This window comes from Lynx rufus, unplaced genomic scaffold (genome assembly GCF_022079265.1).
Source record: "Lynx rufus isolate CCGP_SWC_20201006 ecotype Redwood Valley unplaced genomic scaffold, mLynRuf1.p SCAF_2, whole genome shotgun sequence".
In the NCBI taxonomy this organism is placed as follows: domain Eukaryota; kingdom Metazoa; phylum Chordata; class Mammalia; order Carnivora; family Felidae; genus Lynx; species Lynx rufus.
In genome coordinates this window covers 71,662,799-71,686,106 of record NW_025814834.1, presented here as the reverse complement: position 1 = coordinate 71,686,106, position 23,308 = coordinate 71,662,799, and positions in this window count along the sequence as shown.

Sequence of the window (23,308 nt, the reverse complement as noted above, 5' to 3'; positions counted from 1 at the left end):
TTCTCTCAGATTCTGGGCACTTGGGCTGGGAGGATTCAGGGTAGGCTCATCTGGAACTATTTACTACAGGCCTTATGCATGGTCTTACCATGTAGTTTGGTTTTGAAGAGGGGCATCCTCTGAGAGAGCATCTGGAGGGTGAGCATGCCAAGAGAACCAGATGGACCTTTTCTAGCCCACCTGTGGAAGTCATGAGGCATCATTTCTGCCTCATTCTATTGACTACCTGTGAGTCACGAAGACCAGCCCAGATGGAGAGAAGGGAATGAGATTCCACCTCTTGATGAGGGAGTGGCAGGGACGCGTGCAGAGGAGCAAGTGGAATGGAGATATTGTTGCTATTGCCTTCAAATAAAACAATCTATCACACATTTGATCAGTGATTGGATGAGAACAAGAAAGTAAGAACTATTTACCTGGAAGGATTGGAGTGTGTGCGTGTACGTGTGTGTGTGTGTGTGTGTGTGTGTGCATGTGCCTTTTAAAAATCGCTCTTTTAAAGTGTTTTTGCAAAAACATTTTTAAATAATAAGCATGACCTTTGGAGGTGTGAACGGTTTTAAGTCTGAACAGAGACATTGGCTCCACTTTCTGGTCTACGTATCATGCCCTGCAGATAGAAGTGGAAACAGGATGACTTATTTCCTAACCTAAGTTGAACTTAAGAGAAAAAAGGCAAAGGTGTGATGTGGCCTACGGTGGAGGAGGGATGTGGCTTATTTGTCTTTACGGTTATTACTGTGACTTATTAGAAATGATTTATACTATTGCTCAAAGGATTTAATTTAGATCCAAAGAAATATCCCTGCCTGGCATAGTAAAGTTTGTTAGAAACTCCAATGAGTTTCCTGGAGAAAGATTGTGAAATCTTCCTTTCAACTGTCAGCCCCACTTGAAGGTTTGCAAAAATACAATTTAGCCAGGCTGAGCAGGACAAATGACAGCCTGTTGGTAGGCAAACAGCTGTTCTGCCTTAACCTTAGTGAGGGCTGCTGGACTGAGTTTACTATTTCAGAAGAGGCAAGTTTGAACTCAGAGGTAGATTGTTCCTCTCTGTGCTTTGAGTCTAGAATTTTCCTGAATCTTTTAATAAGGACGGTTGAGTTTTGTGGTGTCAGTAAAAGGATTCCCATCTCCTGTGTTTAGAAAAGCACTGCCTAGATTTTGCCCAAATATTAGTTTATGAGTTGAAGTTTTCTCCAAGTCTTAGTTGGTAATTTTTGGTGAATTTCTCCTGCTTAGTTATAGCAAGCCAATGTAAATGTGAAATTAAATCCATAGAACTAAATGTGCATGATGAATAGAACTTTGGTCTGTGTTGAGTAGCCTCATTTGGAGTATTACTGAGCTTGAAGAAACAGGGAGTAACCGTCAATGAAAACTCTGTGCTCTGCAGAAGCCAGCCTACATAAATATTTTATTTAGCTGAGATAATAACAGATTCGTAGAGTAACTTATTTTTACTGCTGCAATCAAATATGATTTTATCTATAAACTCCTAACTATATATTTACCTCCAGTGAAGTTAAATAGTTATTTAGACATGTCAAAAAATTAATTTTGCCTTTTAGAACAGAATATGGAATCTAGTTAGTTGGGATCCATAGTTCTCTTTATTGGAAGTGACCATTTTCCCAGTTATGGTGAATAATTTCGCACACAATTTTTCAAAAAATTGCATTTTAGAGTTGATACATACATTATTAATTTTAGAAGTAATTCTTTAGAAACCAAGAGAATTATCTTTTGGAAAAGGCACTGTGATTTGAGAGTTTCTAAGAGTATAAAATATAAGAGATGGAGTGTCATTGTTAAATGCTGGCCTCCCTCACCCTCCTTCATGCCCACCCATGTTTCTGCCCTCCATCTCTTCTTGAAGAAAGAACAAAGGAAAGCAGCTAACTCCCCAGAAGAGAGATCATGCTTGATTACAAGGCAGAAGAGCCTGTCCTTGAGAGCTGTGAGGCAGCCAGGGCTTAGGAATATCCTCTTCATATTTTAAACTTGGATCCGTTCCCAGGTCCAGGCTGCAAAGATGTACTCCAAACCTGTCACTCTGCTCCAAAAAGAACCACTTCAGTGCTACAGGACTTATCAGTCAGTGTTGTCCTCCCTAGCCTTGGTCAGCAGAGACCTGGAAATACTAGCTGAACTGAAATGACAGAAAAAGAGGTATTGTCCCCCACTGTAGAGACAGAGGTGGCTTGTTCTCTAGAATCCCACCCAACCTCGAGACTTTGGTACCGTCTTCTTAAAGATGTTGGTGCAAACACACTCCACCACCACCAACACTGACACCACAACGGCCACAACCACAACCACAGCAAAGACGGCTGAGCCCAGGTGCGGAAATGGCATCACCCAACCACTGAGGAACCATCTAGAGGGACATTTTTATGTTTTATTCATGCACTGTCTTAAAATAAAGGTTCTATTTTGATGATTCACTAGAAACTACCAAAGTCGTGAGCATGAGGGCTAATACTGACAGCTGTACTTCTTTTCAAGTAAGGCTAATCACATAATTAGTTTTTTTCCCCAACTTCTCTTTACCTCGGATAGATAAAACAATATGAATTCGATTGATGGAAAAATAATAAACAGTAGTAATAGCCAACATGTTTTGAGTAGTGACTGTGCTAGGACTGTGCGTCTACATTTTCTTCTAATATATTAAGAATCGCCACAAGTCTGTGAAGTAGGCACTCTTATTATCATCCCATTTTACAGATGAATACTCTAAGGCCTACAGATATTAAGTAAATTGCTTTAAGTCACAAGTCACTGGCAATATGCCAGTAAGTGGCATAGCCAAAATTAGACACCAGTTCTGTCTGATTCCCAAACCCAACCTGGTAACTGTCTTGCTGCTCATGGGGTTATGAAGAATGACAACCGAATACAGTGTCATGCTGATGCGGCAAATTCAGAAATTGCTTGGTTCCAGTGATTGACAAAAACAGTTCAACAAAATTCTTATCCATCCAAAACTCCAATTTAAATCATACCGAAGTGATGCCAGGAGGCCAGGGACATTAATTTGACAAATGAGAAGTATACATTGTCACCCCTGGGCAAGGAAGTATGCTTTCAGAATGGAGTTGCCTATCTTTCAACTAGTTTGAAAATCTCAAGATTTCTGTATTTCCGAGGTTGAACAAAAGCCCAGTTGGGCGTACAGAATCAGAACATAGACCGAAACAATGAGTCATAGCCAATTCAAATAGTCTGTTAATTCAACAAAGGATATACTCCCAGGGTAGAAAATCCCCATTAAAATCTACAACTTATAATAGAAATATTGTCTAAAACTTTTCATAGTCAGAAGGTAATCCTCAGCAAATATTAATTTCTCCAGATGTTGTTAGTAATAAGACCTAACTTTCATTGAGCATTTACTGTGTGCCAGCTACCTTGTTGAGCTTTCTGTGTGTGGACTCATGGAATTTTCACATCAACCCACGAGTAAAAGACTTATTATCTTTTCTAGTTGAAATGGTTTAGGCTTAAAGAAGTTGAAGAACTTGCCCAAGGTCACATGGTATATAGGGAGCTAGACCTGTATGACTCAAGTCCAGTGCTCATGGTATCATTGTTCTTAGGATTCTGCTGTGTAAAGAGGGCATGCAAGAAGAAAGAGAGAATAAGCTGAAGCCAGAAAAGGAAGAGAATTGGCTGCCTCCTCCTTTCTCTTATTTATGGAGATAATTCTTCAAGAACAGCCTTTAGGTTATAGAATTAGGCATTCCTTGGTCACTGATATTCTCCCAGTCTACTAGCGCCTTCCCAGCTCCTCAGCTCCTCTTTCTACCTGTGCAGCTAACGCTATACATTCTATATCCTCACCTTCTCCCTCCCCAGCACCATCATTTCCTTTCCCCCTTGTTTCCCCACAAAGCCTCCAGCCCTGGGCACATCCAGCCCTTGCCGCTGTCTGAACTAAGCCAAGCTGGCTTCCAGGAACTGCTAGAGAAAGTTCTTCCACCAGCTGGTGGTCCCACTCCTCAGTGCAACGTGACATCTTGACTCCTCGCTCCTTGCTCCACACCTCCCACACTCAGTGGGAAAACCTGGAAAACTTCTAAGCCCCCACTCAGCAAATTTATCTTCAAATAAGTTAGACCTTTTCCATCACATTCCCTACCTCATCCCATATGGACCCATATATTTTTTCAATATATGAAGTTTATTGTCAAATTGGTTTCCAGACAACACCCAGTGCTCATCCCAAAAGGTGCCCTCCTCAATACGCATCACCTACCCTCCCCTCCCTCCCACCCCCATCCACCCTCAGTTTGTTCTCAGTTTTTAAGAGTCTCTTATGCTTTGGCTCTCTCCCACTCTAACCTCTTTTTTTTTTCCTTCCCCTCCCCCATGGGTTTCTGTTAAGTTTCTCAGGATCCACATAAGAGTGAAACCATATGGTATCTGTCTTTCTCTGTATGGCTTATTTCACTTAGCATCACACTCTCCAGTTCCATCCACGTTGCTACAAAGGGCCATATTCCATTCTTTCTCATTGCCACGTAGTACTCCATTGTGTATATAAACCACAATTTCTTTATCCATTCATCAGTTGATGGACATTTAGGCTCTTTCCATAATTTGGCTATTGTTGAGAGTGCTGCTATAAACATTGGGATACAAGTACCCCTATGCATCAGCACTCCTGTATCCCTTGGGTCAATTCCTAGCAGTGCTATTGTTGGGTCATAGGGTAGGTCTATTTTTAATTTTCTGAGGAACCTCCACACTGCTTTCCAGAGTGGCTGCACCAATTTGTATTCCCACCAACAGTGCAAGAGGGTTCCCATTTCTCCATATCCTTGCCAGCATCTATAGTCTCCTGATTTGTTCATTTTGGCCACTCTGACTGGCATGAGGTGATATCTCAGTGTGGTTTTGATTTGTATTTCCCTGATGAGGAGTGACGTTGAGCATCTTTTCATGTGCCTGTTGGCCATCTGGATGTCTTCTTTAGAGAAGTGTCTATTCATGTTTTCTGCCCATTTCTTCACTGGATTATTTGTTTTTCGGGTGTGGAGTTTGGTGAGCTCTTTATAGATTTTGGATACTAGCCATATGGACCCATATTTTATGGGAAGAAGTGAAACTTTTTGTTCCTCATCCCATAAACCTGGTAAATTTTATAGATGGCAGCCAAAATCTTGGAGATGAGTGAGATTTCTCCAGTGTACAATAAGAAGCTAAGAGAACCCAGGATAGAAGTTGGCATTTATTATATGGCCATAGGAACAAAGAGAGTAAAGGAACAGAGAGGAGAATGTCAGGGGAAGAATCCAGGAGTAGGTGGTGTTAGGGAAGCCAGCAAACGAATGGAGTGTTAAATTCCACAGTGTTAAATACTGCGGAAGGGTCAACTTAATAATTGAAATTCAACTGTTAGATGTCATGATGAGAGGTTCAGCAAGGTAATCCTCAGTGATTGACAGGGACAAGGGATTCAAGGTAAGAAGCCATGGGCTGAAGGACAAATGGTAGAAGATATTAGGAAAATAGTGAATGTAGAACACTCTTTGCATTTATGGAAGTATTGAGGCTTCTATCATACTTTCTTTGCCTGGTCTATGGTGCCTTCTTTACCTAGCTCCTATTCTACATGATTTGCCAATCTTATGGGGAAAGCACTAGAACATCTTTCAAGATGCCTTGTGGTAAACAAAGAAATATATGGAAGAACCCATAGATGAGTGTAGGCCTAGGAAGAATTATTTTCATTTTGGAAAATAGGAACGACTTGTACATTATCAGTTAATCAGTAACAGTCTACTGAGTGTTTCAGCTAAGCACTGTGAAGGGCAGGGCCCTTGGCCTCATGGGGTGAAAGCCCATTGGGAACAGGAGACATTAAATGAATAATTTTAAACAATTAAGTAAACAATTATGAGGCAAACAATGAAATATCAGGTGCTCTAGGAATATAGAACAATGATGCCTAGGGCTTGAGGAGGGATAAATAGAAGCTGGCCAAGTGAAAGGAATGGTGGAGTGAAGACAACATTCAAGCATACTTTAAAACCCATGCAAAGGCCCTGAGGTAAGAAAACACATGGAACGTACTTGGAAGCAGTAGGAAATGCCATGTGGCTAGAGCACAGAAAGAGGGGAGTTGTTGAGATGAAGCTGGAGATGGAGATAGAAGTGATGCAGGAAATGTGGGTCCAGCTACAGGGAAGTTCACAGAGAAGGTAAGGGTGGAAATCAGGATGGGGAAGGGGATAATTACCCTAGAAGTTCCCACAGAAGTCAGAAACAAAATTCTGACTGCTGCGAGGTGACCCCAGATGGGTTTTCCAGAGGTGCTTCCAACATAACAAAAATGGAAATGATCTCTTTCCTTTATGACATTCCTCTTCTAAGCTTTTCTCCCTTCCATTCCCTATCCCAACCCCAGCTTTTGGCCTTGTATTCTCCTTCCTGGTAAATGAGACCAACCGTTGACCCAGATGTCTAGTTTAGAAAGTCATAAACCTGGAGGTGGTGTTACTGTAAACTCCTAGTAACACTCATCTACTTCATATGATCAGTTCCTAAGTCCTGACAAGTCTACAGTCCTAATGGCTTTCAAATCTGTCCCCTCCACTCCATCTCCAGAGACACTATCCTGGTTCAGTCTCTCAGTTTCTCTTACTTGGACCATTATAACAGCCTCCCAATCCTTCTTCCTGTCTCCAATCCATCAAGAACACAGCTGCCAATGTAGCCTTTTTAATATTCAAATATATGGATGTGAGACATCCAAAAGAGAAAAAAAAAACCAACTTTTGATATTTTCCCCATTGTCTATAAAATCCAAATTCCTTAGCTTAGCACATGTGTCTTTTGGGGTCTGGAACTCTTCAACATCATCTCTTGTTTTGCTACCTCGCACATATTTCAGAGCTGCTTGCAACCTCTCCACTTATGCACATCAGCCTGGGAATCCTCTCTTCAGCATATCTATGTGCTAATCCCAAATCATCCTCAAGGTCAAGTGTTACTTCCTCCAGAATGTCTCCCCTGTCCTTCCCTCCCCAGGCAGGTTTTGGTCCTTCCTCTGTGCTCTCATAGCGTCATGTGCATGCAACTACCAGATCACTTATCAAACACTGACCGTCACAATTGTGGGTGTGCTCCCTGTTGCTTCTCCCTAAATGTGTATTTTAGAGATAGGAACTGGCTGAAACTGTTAATTTTCAAATTCCAGGAACCCAGCACAGTGCCTGGGATAAGGCAGATACTCAACACGGATAATGAATTGAATCTATTTCTTTGGCAGTTAGCTAAGAATAGGAGCTATATATAAATTTTTAAAAAAATTTTTAAATTTATTTTTGACAGAAAGAGAGAGAGAGAGCACGAGTGGGGGAGGAGCAGAGAGAAAGGGAGACACAGAATCTGAGGCAGGCTCCAGGCTCTGAGCTGTCAGCACAGAGCCCGACGCGGCCCGAACTCACGGACCTCGAGATCATGACCCGAGCCGAAGTCAGACGCTCAACCGACTGAGCCACCCAGGCGCCCCAGGAGCTATATATAAAATTTTGCTGGGGGCACCTGGGTGGCTCAGTCGGTTGAGCGTCCGACTTCAGCTCGGGTCATGATCTCGCGGTCGGTGAGCTCTGGCTCCGCATCTGGCTCCGCGACGGGCCCTGTGCTGACAGCTCAGAGCCTGGAGCCTGCCTCGGATTCTGTGTCTCCCTGTCTCTCTGACCCTCCCCCAGTTGTGCTCTGTTTCTGCCTCTCAAAAATAAAAAAAAAAAACTAATAAAAAAAATTATTAAAAAAAATTCTGCTGGAGTCCCCCCAAATTCTAGCAATGGGACAGGTTTGAGATTTTGAATTAGAAGTCAGGTTAGTCAGGAATTATACCTCATTCACCTGAGTTGTAAGTACATCATATCAACAACTGAGAACCTTATGCAGCAGCCTGTTGTAATTTGATGCATTTAATTTTTTATTATAACCTCCCCACCCCAGGTCAAAACAGATTATAAAGGTAATATAAATTTCGAAAGACAGTTGTGTTGGTCATGGATGGTTGTGATTCTCCTCCTCTTTCATACCCTGATTTTGTTCATTTTGTTCAGGTGGCAATGCGCCCAGAGGAAAAAAAAAATCAGTGTCCCTTCCACCTAGGATTACTCATATAACAAAGCCCCGACTAATGAAAATAAGCAGGAATAGTACATGTCTTTTGATATTTGTGTTTCTTCTTCATTCCTTTCTTCTCCATTCAGTGCTGGAGTAGAATAGCCATCTTAAGAGCACAAGACAACAATTGTGGAAGGAAAGTATTTGCCCTGAAGGAAAGATTCACTGTTCTGTGAGCAAAATAAGATCCTACTTGTTTCAGCACCTATTTGTGGAGTGTCTTATGTTCACGGCCAAACCTAATTCCTAACTGATAGAATAATAAATGTTAGAAGTAGGAGAGAAATATGAGGCAAAGGGAAAGAAAATGAGTCCAGGAACCTAAAATAGAACAGGAATGTATTTAATACAAAAAGTATGTACTGTGAAGTGCTATGTGCTTTCCACGGGTAGGCGGTGTATTTGTTTCTAAGATATCTAGAAGACAATTGGAAGAGGGAAATGTGGTCAGTTATCTGTATAAGAGCAAAAGCAAACTTACTCAGAAGATGATATTGAATTTCAATAGCAAGACAAAATAGATATTTCTTTCCAAGGCTCCTTATTAAAGGAACAGCATGGCATAATCAACAACGTCCTTGTCAACATCCTTAGAGCAACAACCATCTCTGGGTGGTTCTAACAAATGATGGTCTTATCCAAAGTGCAGTGAGCCAAAACAATTAGAATATTTAGACAAATAATAGGCTACACATCATTCAGGCAATCCTCCAAAGATAGGCTTTCTTGAATGTTTTTAGGTTCATCCCATTAAAAATCTGTTGAAAACTATAGGCCTTCAAAATTTTAAATGCACAGTTGACCCTTGCATGATACAAAGGGTCAACGTGATGCTGACCTCTTGCACAGTTGAAAATCCACATATAACTTTTGACTTCCCCACAAAAATTAACTACTAATAGCCTACCGTTGATTGGAAACCTTACTGGTAACATAAACAGTTAACACATATTTTGTATGTGATATATATTATGTGCTGGATTCTTACAATAAAGTAAGCTAGAGAAAAAAGTTATTAAGAAAATCATAAGGAAGAAAACATACAGTGACAGGACTGTGCTGTAAAAACAAAAACAAAAACAAACCCTGTATAAGTGGATCTGCACAGTTCAAACCCATGTTGTTCAACAGTCAGCTGCAGTTTCAAATTATAGACATTTAAGGATTTGAATGTCCTAGGCTAAAACCCCAGCTCCAACCTGGAATTTTTTAATGTATCTAATAGTAGTGAGGACTTACTTTACAACATGAATACGTTGCCATATAAGCAGGGTAACAAACTGTCCTGGTTTGCCCAGGACTAAGGGGTTTTCTGAGATGCAGAACTAATAGCACTAAAACCAGGGCAGTCCCAGGTAAACTACTATAGCTGGTCATTTATATGTAAGTGCAGGATCATATACCTTGATAGCTAGACAAGTTTCTCTCTCCCTCTCCCTCTCCCTTGCTCTCTGTTATAGAGGTAAGAAGACTTTTTTCTATGAAAATTGAGGGTTTCACAAGGATATTTGCCTGAATTCATGGTCACCTCTGATACCAAGGGACTCTCACAGGAAGAACCAAGTCTTCATCAAAATAAATTTTGAATCTACCCCAATGAGCAAATTAATGGACAAACATGTTCCCCAAATCGAACCGCTTTTTGTAAAGCTCTAATAATAGGATTCAGTATTCATCTTGATGGCTTTTTATGTCCCCAGAAACACAGTCACAGTTTTTTTGGTATACCTCCTAGAGTAAATCTTTTGCAAAACATATTCCAAAGTAACTGGATGGGGAGAATTTCTATGTGGAAATAAGTAGCCATAAAGCTGTTACAAGTTGGAAAGAATCATAAAAAAAAATACAACTTTGGTTGCAGAATGGTTAATTTGAGGTTTTTGAATCATTGAGGTCCTTCTTTGTGGTAGTGTTGCAGAGCAGGGCTAATTTTTATTACAGTTACCAGTCGACTCTCATATGAAAACCATGTTACCAGGTGTAAAGAAATTGTTAACTTTATAATCTAATGGGAAGACTGGCCCTCAAAATCTGGATAAGCAACAAAAAACAGTTACCATATTAGTCAAGAAGCCAAAATCAATCATTATTTTACCCACTTGGCAATTATTAACTGTCCAGTCAGGAGAGCTTCCTCCCTTCCTTTCCTCACAGACAGTAGTATTTTTTTCTTCCCATTTTTTGAAAGTAGAAAGTTCTTATAAAATTCTGAAGAGGCATCAGTGGTCTATGTTCTCAATTTAAGTTGTTTGGCCCATCCTCAATTCTGAAGGCTTTAAAAGTCAGGAAAAACTGCAGACAATATTATATTATTTCTGAAGATTTCTTCATAAAAAGATAGGGGGTCCCTCACTTATAGGAGCCATAATAGATTCTGGGAGCTGCTGATTGTGTTCAAGCTGGGAAGAGGAAGCCAGAGAACAATCTGGAAGAATTGCACGTAAGCATTTTTGGCAAGAGATCTCAGAGGAAAACTCCAAGACTCCCCATGTTTTATGTGATTGCTTGTCTCATTTTAAATGTTCCTAATTTTGTATTTGTAATTTTATGTTCTTTTTCTTAAAAGCGACCCTCCAAATTGTATAAGCCTCAGGTCCCACAGGTCCCACAGAAACATGAAACTGACCCCACAGGAAGTCCACTGGATCCTTATTTCCCTGAGAAACTTATTGCTTGCCAACAAAAGACTGGCATAAGTTTTCTGTAGAACAGCTGATTAACTAGAACCAAGGTGTAGCTTCCAATAACCTGTTATAATATCTTATGGTTCAACTCTAAAGAACAAAGGTGCTAGAAGATAAAGTTCAGAAGGTTGATTCCTCTGAGTACCAGAAATCACTATAAAAATAAAATTCATCATGCTTTGAATGAATCCCAGTTTTTAATATAAATTAAGCTGGGGCAAACTAGGAACTTTAGGCATAATTTTCATTGAGTACGAGAGAAAACTAATGAAGGTGGAGCCATAAGGCATTGTTTTACATTATACAAATAGAAAGTATACTAGTGTGCTTGCCTAAAACAAAAGTACAATCTATAATCTAAAATTCTGATTTGTGTGTGTGTGTGTGTGTGTGTGTGTGTGTGTGTGTGTGTCTGTCTCTATGTCCCTCCTCTCATCCCGAAACAAGAGTGGGCTTTCCTATTGGAAAAGACAGAATAATCATTCTAGGGTCTTCTTAAATTGGTATAATCTTTTTACTTGAAAAAGAAACTTATGAGATCCCATATGTGATTGGCAATGTTTCCCTTTGACTACTGGTGCTAAATTATGTAAATAGATCTTAGGCTGAAAAGTAGCCACTTAGTTTGCAAATGTAATCTGATCTATTATATTCCCTAATTCAAAGTAAATAACTTTCTATAGAACTGATTGATCTGGGATTCAAGAGTCAAAGAATTGTTGGGATATCAATAAAAGCACTAAGAAAAGTAGTCATTACGCTTAGATTTATGGATACAAGATATTGATTTAGTGGAGCGGTGATTACAGGAAGAGGAAATTTCCCTTACAACAAAAAACAGTCATTGCCTAGGTAGATCACTCTTTGGCTTTCAAAACTTCTCAACGAATAGAGAAGGCAGATGGAAAAAAAAATTTAGGCAAAGTTAGTCTCGGCACCAGTGACATACTGGAAAAAAAGTACATGTTTACCAAATCCCAATAGAGTTTGAAAAAAAATGGGAGTCGAGGCTCGTTAATTAGTCAAGAACATTTTCAGCATGAACGCTGTAGTTTTTTGTTCTTCCTTTCTTGTTGCATACCTCTGTTTGCCTGTTTCCAGATTACTGACATTTTCTTTCAAAGAATAAACCATTGGAGGAAGAAAATGTGTACATACCACTTAGGGACACCAGGTATGGATTACAGGTCAATGAGTTTTGGCATTTTAAGTATCCAAGAAACGAAAGGAAAAACTGGGTAGGGAAGGATTTTTAAAAAGCACTGTAAGCTGAATATGAAGAACTTGATGACTTTGGGAGATAATTTCTCCGTTTTTCCAACTAAAAGTGGTGTTTCTCTCTCTCTGAATTTCTGCTACCTGATATAACTTTGGACTTGTAAGTAGTTTTCTAAACTGAAGAATATCTCATATTGCCTTACCACATACCTTCTTGTTATTTGTGAGGAGTTCTCCATTTTTCCTTTGGTGAAAGGATACACAAAACTGTGCTTAGTAATATAAAAACTAATCTTGAGCCAAATTTGAGCCAACCTTATTAACACAAACCAAATCTCTTTTATGTGTCTCCATTTTACAAGGACATGTTCTGAAATATGATAAGAAAAGCTATCCTTGAAGTATTTCTAGACAAATTAAAAGCAGGAAATACCAGAGATTTCATGTGCTGAACTCTCATGAGATTTACTGCCCAATTTAGCAGTTTCAGCATGAGCCTAGGATATGCCTCTGTACATTTTGATGTGAATTCCAAGTGGAGTGAACTTGTAAAGCTTTAGAAATTCATCCATCACTTAGCATTTCTTTGATTTGGGGTTATATGCCACCATTAATCAAAAAAATACAAGATTCCTTGAAGTATGGCTACTGGGCTCCTCTGTAGAATTAATAGGGTATAAATGAACAAACCAATAAACAAATCAAGTTGATCTATGAGCATAATGATCCAGATTTAAGTCTAAAAGTTATTTAAAATTTTGTATTTTCTAATAATTTTTGGAATGGCTTAAATATAGCATTCTCACAGGGGTCTGATGTGACTTTCTGGACTGTCTTACTCTGCTTCAACGAGGAAATTTAGCAGCAAATGTGGAACCTGAAGCCATATATGATCTCCCTTGGGTTTGCTGCCCCCACTATAGCTATCACCACATGCTTAATGCTCCTTTGACATCCTGGCTCCCATACTGTTAAGTCAGCAAAATAGGCAAAATACGACACAGGAAAATGTTTGTGGAACACACAACTAATGGTCCAAGTGGGATGCAAGCATTATTTTTATTTAGAAAAACTGATTGTATAATTCTCTTACTTGAATTAGGGTTGTAAGTTTGAGCCCCATATTGGGTGTAGAGATTACTTACAAATAAAATCTTTAAAAAAAGTAAAGTATCAAAGCTAAAGGAACTTTAATTTTCTACTTTCTTATCCTTTCTACTTTTTTGGCTCTTAGAAAATGCTCTTTATGAAATGCTGGTATTTGCAAATGTAAGTTTGAGAAAAAGTGACTCAATTGACAAACTAGACACTTGGTCCTTTTAAAATGTCTTTAAAATTTTCTCGTCCCTATGGGGCGCCTGGGTGGCTCAGTCAATTGAGCATCCAACTTTGGCTCAGGCCCTGATCTCACGGTCTGTGGGTTCGAGCTCCACATCGGGCTCTGTGCTGACAGCTCAGAGCCTGGAGCCTGCTTCGGATTCTGTGTCTCCCTCTTTCTCTGCCCCTAACCCACTTGCATTCTGTCTCTGTCTCTCTCAAAAATAAATAAACATTAAAAAAAATTTGCTGGTCCCTAAAATCCAAAAGTCTAGGAATAACTGCCTTTTGAGATGATGATGAACTTCTTCTTTTGATAGATATATATTTTTATTTATTTTTATTTTTTTGCATAAGCTCCATGCCCAACGTGGGGCTTGAACTCACAACCCCGAGATCAAGAGTCAAATCTCTATCAACAGAGCCAGACAGGCACCCCAGTGAATAACTCCTTCTTACTGTGTCATCTAAGACTCTTCCTAATACAGCCATTTGTTTGTCCAACTTCATTCTTCACCACTTGAAGCACAGGAATTCTGGAAGGGAGACATAGTTAATGAGTTGTATCACACACTTCTACACTGTGCAATTCCTTCCACTTCATGTCCTGGAAAACTCCTAAATATCCTTTAAAACTCAGGGGGGAAAATGTGACTTTCTCTGTGAAACTTTCCCTGACAACTCCATGTGGTCTTCCCAGGAAGAAACTGATCACTCCTTGTTTTTCTGTTCTCACTGCTTCCAGATATAATATATGTAACTGGTTACATGATATCATAATGATGTGTTTGCTTGACTGCGTGCTCCATAGGGACTGAGATCCTTAGGTTAGGGATTTTTCTCTTCAGGTTTATTCTTTATTCACTGCATCTGAGCCAATGACAGATGCATAGTAGGTGTATAATATATGATTTGATTCTGGATGGATGGGTAATTAAATTATATCTTGCAATAGTCTTGCTTTCATTCATTTATTTAGTAATTTATAAAGAGCTATTTAAATGCCTCTTACGAAAAGCTTTATGAGGTACCCTGATGGTTGCACAGTGTAAAATATAGCCTTTATTTGTGATTTGCATATAATCCAATTGGGAAAGACAAAGAATCCATATGGAAAATGTTATATCATCAGTACAGAAAATGATCAAAGACCAGACCAGCATATGTTATATGTGAATGAATGGAGCCTAAGGTCAGTGTTTTACCAGGAGACTTTGTTATAGTTTGTGTTGGCCAGAGGTTTCAAGAAGGGTGTGGGAATTGGTGCAAATATTATGAGCCCTCTGTGCTACGCAGCCAGGGCCACACAAAACCAAGGCTCTTGTTCTCTCTCAAAGCTGTTCCCTCCATCCATTTCACGACCCTTTGACTTGTCTGCCTGTTTATAGCCCTGCCTCATCCCTCATACTTGACACCCAGGACTGCTCTTCTGTCTCTGAGCCTTCAGTTTTTCTTCCTCAACTGTAATTGATCCTTGCTGGTTGATTTTGCAGCCCTCCATAAAGGCCTAGGGTGAATAAGCCACCTGGTGCTTTCTAGTCCAGCCTTTTATTTTATTGACAAGAAATCTGAGACCCAGTGGTCACAACCCACCTGAGAGCCTCTGGCTGTCATTAAGATTCTACCTCAAGTGTTCTTCCCACCCTCCTACTTTGTGTACACATGGAGCATCTTCAAGATGTCCAAAGTAAATTAAAACGTGAGTCTCTCTGAATTGAGTTTTGTTGCTTCCATGAAACCCTGGTCGCTGTCATGTTCACTTGAGGTCTGGGGATTGGTAACTTATCGCAGCGAGTATGCATTAGATTTTCTGTCATATGAGTTCTACGTGGTTTTAATTTTGCATTTTTCTTTTCATTAAAAATGTTGAATGTTAAATAGGAAATTTTTACAAAGAAGGCCATGACAAAACTGGACCATGAAAGTTGTATCATGAAGTGTCTACCTGAGTTCTACACTCTATGTTGCCTGAGAACCCCTGGCTTTCTCTGGATCTCAACTGGTTCATAGGTAAATTTAGGGGAGGTGGGGGCAAATAATCACTAAGATCTCTTCCAGCTTCTAAATCCTAAAATTATTTGCAGGCAGGTTATATTGAAATTTGTTTTTCATTTACCTAGTAGTACACACTTAATTTTAAAAATTCATACTATACAGAAGTATGTAAAATAAAAAATGAGTGCTTTTGTTATGTATATACAACCACCCCTCACATAGATGCATACGCTCACACACACTGACTCCCACACTTATAATTAGAAATGATCCCCTGTTCTTCAGACTCACTTGGGGGTATCTTTCAGATCAGTTTCCCTAAATATACAGAAAACAAACTCCAAAAATACTTTTCATCCTTCCCAATTTAGGCAATGATAAGTGGTATACAAATATTAATGATTTGCAGGATTAAACTCCACAGATATTTAGCAATTATTTGCAAGGAAATAACTACTTTCATTCCTAATTTCAATAAAGTAGAAAAGAGCCAACGGTCATTTTCATCTTTATTCAAGTCTTTAAGTTTGCTTTATTTTTTTTAAGTCAACTTTCAAGGAGCATTTAAACACGATATTGTTTAATTTAAACCAATTTGTACCCTATTTATATTTACTGAGATGCAACAGAAGTCCCAGCTTTCCACTGTTTTCTTTTTTGTTTTTGGATGAAATCTTAGATGTTCAATGAACTTCAATATTTATATTTAGTTAAAGCTCCGCTATCATTTATAACCAGATGAGACAGCCAAGGGAAGATAAATTGATAATTTATTCCTCTTGCATTAGGGAAACAGTGCTTGTATTTACAATATGCTTAGCATAGCAATTCCCTGCCTAGCTTCCTAATATTTGTGTACATTTTACGGTGGAGTGTGACTTCCAAATTAAAAATGATTTGTTGCAAGAATATTGACTGGGAAATGCATTCTGAGAGGAGATACAGAGAAGATGTAATGAGATTTTTCACTATTCTTAGCCCTGGGCTATTCAATAATTTTTCTTCTTTAAAGCTAAGAAGAAGAAAGGGGACCTCAAACTGAGTGGCAGATGTTAAGTCAGGAAATGGGAAACTGCGCCTTCCCCCGAGCTTTAAGTCGTCTCCATGACCTCTGTGGCCTTGTTGAAAGGCTTTCTCTGAACTGAATGACAACATGGAGACTGTGGGTAATATTCCAAATCAGAGAATGTGGGTGTGACTGGGAAGCCATGACCCTTGCCCTGCGTGGTAGTTCAGACCTAGGTTAGGGGCGAGGTGTGAAGGGCTTTGCAGCACTGGGTGGTCTGACAGGGTCTCTGAGGTCCTCCCAACAAGAGGACACCTTAGAGATTTACCCCGAGTCCTTCTCTGCATCTCTGGGTCTGTCCTCCAAGCCTTCCTTCAGCGTATCCAATTATTCCAGGAGTCAAGAACTGTTTGACCCACATGTGTTCTAGAATCAGTATAGGCATGCAAACATAGGCAAATGCAGAATGGGTTAGAAAACCATTCCTACCTCCTACTTCAGGGCACATACACAGCGGTGTATCTCCTGCAGAAACGGAACACAAATTGGTATGGGCATAAGTAGCAGAAAAAGTGATTCTGAGAACAGGGTCTTCCCCTCTACCTCTGCTAAAGCTTTATTGAGATATAATTTATGTATAACACTGTGTAATCTTAAGATGTGACAATGTGAGGATTTGATGAAGGTATACACTGAGAAATGATTACCACAATAACACATTCATCATCTCACGTAGTTACTCTGTGCATGTGCATCAGTGCTGGTGTGTGCATGTGTGTGTGTGTGTGTGTCTGGTGAGAACTTTTAAGATGTGCTCTCTTAGTGGCTATGATTTTCTCCCATTTGTTAATTGTGTATAACTGATGTGCTATTAAAAAATACCAATGGGGGGCGCCTGGGTGGCTCCGTCAGTTAAAGTGCCTAACTCTTGATTTTGGCTTGGGTCACAATCTCGAGGTTTGTGAGTTCGAGCCCTACATCAGGTTCTGTGCTGACAGTGCAAGGCCTGCATGGGATTCTCTCTCTCTCCCTCTTTTTGCCCCTCTTCCACTCGTGCTCGCTCTCTCTCCCTCTCTCTCAAAAATAAATAAATAAACTTTAAAACATTTTTTAAAAATACTGATTGGGAAAAAAAAGATCTACTCGCTTAGCAACTTTCAAATACGTGGTATATTTTTGTTAACTATAGTTGCCATGCTGTATATCTTACAACTGAAAGTTTGTTTTGTACCCTTCGGTCACCCTCAACCATTTTGCACCCACCTCACCACCACTAATCTTTGTTTCTATGGGTTTGGTTTCTTAATTTTTTTTAATTTTTAAAAAGTTTTTACTTATTTATTTTGAGAGAGAGCGAGCTCACATGCGAGGGCATGTGCATGAATGGGGGAAGGGCAGGGAGAGAGAGAATCCTAAGCTCTGTCAGCACAGAGCTAGACGCAGGGGCTTGATCTCACAACGGATCATGACCTGAGCCAAAAATCAAGAGTTGGGTGGGCTTAACCGACTGAGCCAGCCACATGCCCCAAGTTTGGTTTTTTTTAGATTTCACACATAACTGAGGTCATACAATATTTGTCTTTCTCTGTCTCACTTATTTGAATAGAACTGTTTGAGGTAGAACTTTTTATGCCAGTTTAAGTAGTGCAACAATCAATGAAATCATACAATCATGATTTCAACTTTTTAGTAGGAAGTTTAAGAAACGTTTTTGTTTTTACGTGTTTTTTAAAAGATGCCAGTTACCAAGACTGATAAGCAACATATTGTCTTCTTCATTAAACTTTCTTCATTTTCTCAAAACTGGCGTCTTTTACAATTGATCATGCACTGAGTCTCTTCTCTCTCTGATGCATTTGTCCAATTTGCATGACCTTTTGTTCTCCAATCATTGCTTATTAACCTAGTAAACCAAGGAATATGTATCTTTTAGCAGCTTTCCCCGCACTTGCCTATGTGTAACCCACTGCCAAGAAGGCAGAAATGGTATTTATTACATCCGGGCAGGTTTTCACTGCTGATAAGCATCAGCTATCTAGAGAGCAGGCCTGGGGAGGAAGTCACTGAGAAGTTTCTATGAAGAGAAGAAAATGTGGAGCGTGGGGACTGCTAAAAAGACATGCATTCCCAACCAGCATAAAGAGACCAGTTAACTGAGAGAAGTGGGTGCTCCAGAAAGGGAGAGGGAGAAAAGGAGGCAGAGTTAGCCGAAAGGAAATGCTTTAGATCTCCGAACGTGGCACAGTGACTTTATTTGAAGATGGGGCAAGGCTATTGGCTACCAGGAAGTTTCTCGAGGCATAAACTATCATTTTTTCTCTGAATGGGTGCTATTGATACCTGGAGAGAGGATGAAGTACATTCCCTCCTCAGGGGGATGAGATTTATTCCAGGATGCCTCCTTTGGTCATCGACTGGCATACCTTTATCAGAATATCAGTCATATTTGTCTTTGTTTATTCATCTGTCAGTAGGGAAATAATAACTAGCATCATTCCTGTGTGTGTGTGTGTTGGGGTGTGTGTGTGTGTGTTGTGTGTGGGTGTGCGTGTGTGTGTACAGGAGAGGCACTGATGGACTGGAAAAAGGAGGTGTTAGAGGTCTAGGAGGGGGAAGTAAAATGGAAGAGGTGTTGGTCATGATGGAACACTGGAATGAAAGCACTTCGGATTCAAAGTTTTAGGGTATGTCAGGTTTTAGGTTTTAGGGTATGGCCAGAGCAAACGGGGAGCAAAATCACCGGCAAGTAGAGAAGCATCAAGCCAAGGTGTTAAGGTTTGCCCACTTAGAGTTATGGGGTGAAAAAGACAAAGGCAAAAATGCAAACAATACAGAAAGGTGTAAAATGAAAAGTAGAAAATTTTCATTCTAGCTCCCTGCCCCCTTATGACACTATGGAGGTGTTCATTATTAAAAAATACACTCATTTTGGTGGTGTTGGAAGTCAGTACTTAGCCTTTGACAGGGGTTTAGTGCTAGGATACCAGTGCTATGTTTTTTGATCCAGATGCTGGTTATACAATTGTAGTGAGTTTGTGAAAATTCATTAAACTTTATACTAGTATGTTTTGTCTGTATCATACTTAAACTAAAAAGTTAATTTACCTAAGCGATATTTATTGTAAATGTTTCAGACTTACAGTAAGATATTGAGAATATTGCACTTCATACAAACACCCATAGACCCACTACCCAGTTTAAGAAACAAAACGTTACAGGGGTGCCTGGCTGGCTCAGTCAGTAGAGCATGTAACTTTTGATCTCGAGTTCCACATTGTGTATATAGATTACTATTAAAAAGAAATAAATAGACTTAAAAAACAGTTTAAAAAGAAATAGAATGTTACAAGAACCCTATGCATCATTAGCTGAGCATATTTCCTACTCCCATCTCCAGATAACTACCTTCATTTTATAGTTTTTCTTTCCCATATATTTATACTTTTACCAAATATATATGTATTCCTAAACAAGGTCTGTACTGTTTTGAGTGCTCTAAGGTTTCATTCTATATCTATCTCTCTGCAGCTTGTCTTAGTTGAAAAAATTGACATGAAATTTACATAACATGCAAGTAACCATTTTAATGATACAATTCAGTGATGTTTAGCATTCAGTTTTGTGCAACCACTAGCTATCTCTGGTTTCATAACTTTTTCATTACTTCATAAAGCACCTCATACTCATTAAGAAATCACTCCCCATTTACCCATCCTCTCAACCCTTAGCAAATTCTATTCCTGTCACTATGGATTTGCCTGTTCTAAATATATCACATAAAAGAAATGGTACAATATGTGACTTTCGCTGTCTGCCTTCTTTTACTTAGCATACGTTTTCAAGGTTCGACCAAGTTGTATAAGAACATGTTTCAGTACTTCGTTCATTTTTTGATTGAAGCCACTTCTTTAATGACCAATGATGTTGAGCATCTCTTTATGTATTTGTTGAGCCATTTGTTTATCTTCTTTGGACAAGTGTCTATTCAAGTCCTTTGCCCAGTTTTTAATTGGGTGGTCTTTTTGTTACTGAGTTGTAATAGTTGTTTATATATTCTGGATACTAGATCTTTATCATATATATGATTTGCAATTATTTTCTCCCTTTCTAGGGTTGCCATTACACTTTTTAATAGTGTCCTTTCATGCATAAATGCTTTTAATTGTGATGAAGTTAGATATATCATTTTTTGTTTGTTTGTTTCTTGTGCTTTTGGTGTCATATCTAAGAAGGCTTTGCTTAACTCAGTCATGAAAATTTGCTCTCATATTTTTCTTTTTTTTTTATTTTATTTTTATTTATTTTTTTTATTAAAAAAAATTTTTTTTTCCAACGTTTATTTATTTTTGGGACAGAGAGAGACAGAGCACGAACGAGGGAGGGGCAGAGAGAGAGGGAGACACAGAATCGGAAACAGGCTCCAGGCTCTGAGCCGTCAGCCCAGAGCCTGACGCGGGGCTCGAACTCACGGACCGCGAGATCGTGACCTGGCTGAAGTCGGACCCTTAACCGACTGCACCACCGAGGCGCCCCTCTCACATTTTTCTTAACAATTTTATGGTTTTAGCTCTTACATTTAGTCATATGACCTATTTTTAATTAATTTTTGTATAAGACGTGAGGAAGATGTTCAACCTCATTTGTTTGTATGTGGCTACCCAGTGGTCCCAGAATCATTTGTTGAAAAGACTCTTCTTTCAGCAATGAATTGTTTTAGCACCCTTGTTGAAAATCTGTTGATTTTCCCTGTGCCAATCCTGCAAAATCTTGATCACAATAGCTTTGCATTAAAATTTGAAATTGAAATCTGGATTCTCCAACTTTGTTCATCTTCTTCTTTTCTTTTTAAAAAATTTTTAAATGTTTGTTTATCTTTGAGACAGAGAGAGAAAGAGAGAGAGAGAGAGTTCAAATGGGGGTGGGGCATCGAGAGAGGGAAACAGAACCCGAAGCAGGCTCCAGGCTCCAAGCTCTCAGCACAGAGCCCAACGAGGAGCTCGAACCCACAAACCATGAGACCATGACCTGAGCTGAAGTCAGATGCTTAACTGACTGAACCACCCAGGTGTTCCTGTTTGTCTCTTTCCAGATTGTGTTGGTTATTTCAGGTCCCATGAGTTTCCATACAAATTTTAGGATCAGCTTGTCAATTAAAAACCCAGCTGGAATTTTGATACAGATTGCATTAAATGTATAGATTTATTTGGGGGTTACCATCTTAACAATATTAAGTCTTCAGTCCGTGAACTTGGAATGTCTTTTTGTTTATTTAAGTCTTCTCTAATATCTGTCAATAATGTTTTATAGCTTTTAGAGTATAAGTTTTACACTTCTTTGTTAAATTTATTCATAAATATCTTATTCCTTCTGATGACATTATAAATGCAATTGTTTCCTTAATTTCATTTTTGGATTTTTTTAAATGTTTATTTATTTTTGAGAGAGAGAGAGAGAGGGAAAGAGGGAGAGACAGAGTGTGAGCGGGCAGGGGCAGAGAGGGAGACACAGAATCGGAAGCAGGCTTCAGGCTCTGAGTTCTCAGCACAGAGCCCAATGTAGGGCTTGAACCCATGAACTGTGAGATCATGACCTGAGCCGAAGTTGCACGCTCAACCAACTGAGCCACTCAGGCGCCCCTTATATTTGGATTTTTCATTGCTAGTGCATAGAAATATAATTGATTTTTGTATATTAATCTTGTTGCTGAACATGTTTGTCGGTTCTAAAATTTTTAGTGGATTCCTTAGGATTTTCTTTATAAGAGGGAATGTCACCTGCAAATAGATAAAGTTTTATTTTTTCTTTTCCAATCTAGATTCCTTTTGTTTCATTTCCTTGCTTAATTGTCCTCACTCTAACTTTGCCACAAAGTTGAGTAGAAATGGCAACAGTAGACATCTTTGACTTATGTCCGATCATAGGGCAGATTTCATTGATCTATGTGCTAATTAATATTTATTAAAGTTCTCCTTTCTGCTTGTTTTAAGTTTAATTTGCTCTTCTAGTTTTATTCTTTAAATGATTAGGTTAGTTATTGTAGACATTTTTACTTTCTAACATATGCATTTAATGCTACAAATTTTCCTCTAAGCACTGCTTAACTCCATCCCACAAATTTTAATATTTGTATTTTCACTTAATTATGTTTAAACTTCTCTTGAGATTTCTCTTTGACCTATGTGTTATTTACCTTTTTTTACGTTTATTTGTTTTTGAAAGAGAGAGACGGTGTGAGCAGGGGAGGGGCAAGAACTCAATAACTGCAAGATCATGACCTGAGCCGAAGCTGGATGCTTTACTGACTGAGCCACCAGGTGCCCCTGACCTGTGTGTTATTTAAAAGTGTGTTCTTGCAAGGCGCCTGGGTGGCTCAGTCGGTGAACATCTGAGTTCAACTCAGGTCGTGATCTCTTGGTTTGTGGATTCCAGCCTGGCATTGGGCTCTGTGCTGACAGCTCAGAGCCTGGAGCCTGCTTGGGATTCTGTGTCTCCATCTCTCCATGCACCTCCGGCCCTTCCCCCAACTTGTGCTCTGTCTTTCTCTATCTCAAAAGTAAATAAACATTAAAAAAAAGTGTGTTCTTGGGGCGCTTGGGTGGCTTAGTTGATTGAGCATCCCACTTGAGCTCAGGTCATGATCTCACGGTTCTGTTAGTGTGTTCAAGCCCCACATCAGGCTCACTGTTGCCAGCCTGTCAGGGAGAAGCCTGCTTCAGATCTTCTGTCCCCCTCACTCTGCCCCTCCCCGCTTGTGCTCTACCCCTCCCCCCACCCAAGTGTGTTCTTGAATTTCCAAATATTTGGAAATTTTCCAGATATCTTTCTAGCACTTTTTTTTAAGTTTAATTTTGTTGTGGTCTAAGAACATAGTTTCTATGATTTCTATGTGTTAAGGTTTTTTTATAACCCAGAATATGGTATATCTTAGTGAATATCC